This window comes from Limulus polyphemus, unplaced genomic scaffold, assembly GCF_000517525.1.
Source record: "Limulus polyphemus unplaced genomic scaffold, Limulus_polyphemus-2.1.2 Scaffold175, whole genome shotgun sequence".
Classification (NCBI taxonomy): Eukaryota; Metazoa; Arthropoda; class Merostomata; order Xiphosura; family Limulidae; genus Limulus; species Limulus polyphemus.
Genome location: NW_013665785.1, coordinates 752,164 through 756,640, shown reverse-complemented (window position 1 = coordinate 756,640; position 4,477 = coordinate 752,164).

Sequence of the window (4,477 nt, the reverse complement as noted above, 5' to 3'; positions counted from 1 at the left end):
GAAACTCAAAACAAACAAACAAACAAACAATATATCGTTACAAAGACAAGAGAAACGGGTCTTAAATGTGACGGAAATGGTGACAGGATATAGGTAAAGGTCAAGTGTATGATCGGTAAGCAAACCTTGCCAAACAGAGCTAACGTTGCTAGAGCCATTATCACGATTTAGTGAGAGGTCGTTTACTTTGATGATTTCTATAGTTTCTAAACAGTCTCTTTATTTTTTAATTTTGGGTTGGTGTAGGAGAATAATTTCATCGTAAAGTATTTTGTGACCTGTGTTATACTAGTGATATATTAAAGCGGATACATGAAATTCACCACTATGCATGTGACTTTGGTGTTTTTTTGCGTCTTATTTCTAAGGAACGTTGCTGAGTACTGATCGTACCTGAAGCGGAAAGACCAAAGTTCTGTCGAAACATGTAGTATGTTCCACCATCAACAAAATTCTTACTTATAAGTTTATGCTTTAAAAAACAAACGGGAATCTTCATCATCGTCTAATTCTGCTACTTATTTTGTTCGTTACAGGGCAGTCCATCGATTAGCATGCCGGACCATTGTTCGTGTCCCGTTACCACAAAAAAATCGTGCTCCGCATTTTGCGGCAGTGGGCGCGTTATATGAATGGCAGTCAAATCGTACCATTCGGCCTGACAAGATTAGCCCAAGAATTGGCAGTGGGTTGGTATTAACTGGTTACATTTCCTTATGCAGCTTTGAGCGAAATCCAACGAACAAAGTTTTAGGGGAAATTTTGAGTTTCGATCCCCGAAGTGGAAACAACACATATAATCTGTTATGTAGCTTTGGTGGCAGAGATAAATAAGTTTCTTTCAATCTTAATGGTCCAGGCAGTATATCGAGCTTCAGACATTGTAGTCTAGTGTTTCACAAACGGTGGATCGTGACCCCCCCAAAGGGTCGCGAGCAGGTTTCCAAGGGGGGTCACGAGCTGTCTGCACTGAGTCAATACTTTGTTTTGTGTCCTCGAGGTGTCTGAGAGGTGCACGTATCACCTTTTTTTTTTTTTACGAATCATGACGAACAGTTTTTTTTTTCTTCATCCTTATGCAGATAATGGAGGGGCGTCGCGACGATCAAAGCTCGGACGTGTGGGAAGTCCGGCTGAGAAACACTGGTCTAGACTGTTTGTGGTTTTGTGATTCTGACTTGATGAATGCAGAAAACTTAACTATGAGTGAGATAAAGAAGAGAGAAAATGATTAATTAATTGTTACAATAAATTTCCGGTTGAGAAACATAGCCACACTCCATTTGTTTCTGTTTGTTAAGTTACAGTTGAAAATACGCCGTGTCATAGAGAAAGTACTGGAATGAGACTCCTGTCAATGTTGTCCCCCGGTGAGACAGCGGTAAGTTTACGGACTTACAACGATAAAATTAGGGGTTCGATTCCACTCGGTGGATACAGCAGATATGCCAATATGGCTTTGTTCTAAAAACAAACAAAACAAACTATTAGTGTTTATTTGTGAGTAAAAAAAAATGTTAATGCGTATAGGTTAAGTAATGTGTGTGATTGGGTCGAATAAGCTCAGTCAAGATCTTGGATACGGCCCCCTGTTGGACAACTCTCAGGTAAGCTATTAATATCCTGATATCATCTTTATGTAGAATTCAAATGAAGGAGGTAACTAGGCAACCGTATAGTGATAACTGTACAACAGGAGACTATGGACATTGAAGGTAAAACATATACAAGGTTCGAACTATGTGGTAGCACTTGTTAGGTTGTAAAAACCAAACGTAATAAGCAGTTCGTTTATTATTTGCTTGTTTTTTTGTCGAATTGCTCATAGAGAAAGCGCATTGATACCAATAAAGTTCGATACAACAATTACTTTTGAGTAAGATCTGGATTTTACTGGGACCTTTATTATGAATTGACCAATTGTATTAGCCATAGGGTTTTTTATATCATGTTAACATGGAGAAGCAAACCTTAAAAATCCTTCCATAAATAAATTTCATACCATTTTTTTTTTCACGAGTACGAGCCTGGTTCCAAATCTTGTATTCTGCTGACGAAGCGTGTTTTTCATGGGAGCTGACCCAACTATTTTGTATAATGCTGCTATAGGTAGTTTAGGACGCGTATAGAGAGTACCAGCTGTTTACTTTTAGCACTAAAAATCTTAGCTTAAGTCGTTTCTGGAAACATGGAAGCAGTGCTTAGCAGCTCCTTCTTCCTTCACCCCCCCTCATCTTTCCACGTGCAGCAAGCAAACAGCGCGTGAATGTGACGCACTCTTCTAGTTAAACAAACAGAGAAGAAAGTTAAACACACTAAACCGTATTTACTTGGAACGTGCGATTAGATATTTGGCATGTGGAAGTGTTTGTTTGTAGTTAAGCACAAAGCTACACAAAGGGCTATCTGTGTTCTGCCCACCACGGGTATCGAAACCCGGTTTCTAGCGTTGTAAGTCCGCAGACATGCCGCTGTGCCACTGGGGGGGGGGAGTGTGGAAGTGTACGGAATATGGACACTGAGCATGTGTAAATATCATAGTAGTTATATTCAAATTAAATAATTCAAAGAATAATTATTCAGTAAAGTATTAATTAGCTAATCTTGGAAAACAGACAGGCATACAAAATGGTGACAATTATTTTTATAACTGTACCACCTTTGTTAGATAGTTGTAATAGAAAGTGTAACAAAAGAAATAAATGAAGTAGTGAAAAAACCACAGGAAATGGAAGAAACTCTCAGAAGTCTGATATCGGAGAAATTAGTTTCGACACATTCGTGTGCGCCCCCCAGTGGCACAGTTTGTTCCGTTACTGTAGTTTTTTTCACTAGTTGCTACACACGATATTGTGTTTTTTTATCAAATAAATAAAACTTTTGGACCTAATAGTTGTTTTTAGTTAATGATAGGCTTCAGTTACCACTTTTATTGAACTTCAGTTGAGCATATACTGGGGTGAAAAAAAGAACAAATACAAACTGGAAAAAATATCTAAAATACGACCGAATATCTTACCGTACTAGCCAGCATATTGAGTATATAAACAAGTCTGCTTTTGTATAGAGCGAGCTATGCCAGCTAAGTTTAATTTCGATATATATATATCTTGCAGGAAGGATTTAACATACATCTATAGGGAACGACAGTAATATAAATTCCAAAAACTTAAAATGTCCAAAGTGATGTCAGAATGGACAAGAGCTATATAGTAAAATCTTGAGCGCATAGGACAGTAACGACGGGAAGCGTGTTTGTGTGTGCGATAGGGACTGTTGTACATTTAGCTACATTGTGAAACAAAATAGACAACGGAAACTCCGATATGCTCCGAATTTAATGTTTTTGTCATCTTTTGTCCAACCTGTGTATGTACGCTTTTAATATCTTTCCATTCTTTAAAGTTACATTTCACAATTTTTTAAAGATCAGACAGGCGTAGCCAAGTAGTTAACGTGCCCAAACCGAGAATCACGTGAATTCGCGAATTTATGTTCTTGTTCCGTTGCGCAAATATGCGTTTCGCACTTTGGGACCTCAGATGTGCTGTAAGAGTAGCAGGCGAATCCCACTATTAAGTCGGACAGAGTTGTCTAAGAGTTGGTTGGGACAGACATACACAAAGAATCATTGTGTAGCTTTGTACGAAGTCCTAAAACAAACATGATTTTGTTAGACATTTTGAGTAATAATGTTGAGCAAATTTGCACATAGATTGTATTTGATAACGGATTATTTGATCCCTTAAGTTTCTTTCTATCATCTGCTCATTGTTATTTGTTTTATCTAACCGCCGTCGTCATGAAGACGTATTAAATATAAAAATCTCACGGAATATTAGTGTGAAATATAATATATTATATTAACTATATAAATCTCACGGAATGTTAGTGCGAAATATAATATATTAATTATATAAATCTCACGGAATCCTAGTGTGGAATATAATATATTAATTATATAAATGTCACGGAATGTTAGTGCGAAATATAATATATTATATTAACTATATAAATCTCACGGAATGTTAGTGCGAAATATAATATATTAATTATATAAATCTCACGGAATCCTAGTGTGAAATATAATATATTACAAAGGTAGTAATGGCTGTAATTGTTTATGTAAATATTAATCTAAATATCTCCTAGTTATATACGTATAAACTGTATAATTATGATATTAAATCAGATTGCTCTTCTTTATATTTACTTTCAGCGCTTTTTGACTAAAGCATTAGTTGAAGCCCCCTAGTGGCACAGCGGTATGACTGCGGACTTACAACGCTAGAATCCAGGTTTCGATACCAGTGGTTGGCAGAGCACAGATAGCCCATTGTGTAGCTTTATGCTTAATTACAAACAAACAAAGCATTAGTTGAAGCCCCCTAGTGGCACAGCGGTATGACTGCGGACTTACAACGCTAGAATCCAGGTTTCGATACCAGTGGTTGGCAGAGCACAGATAGCCCATTGT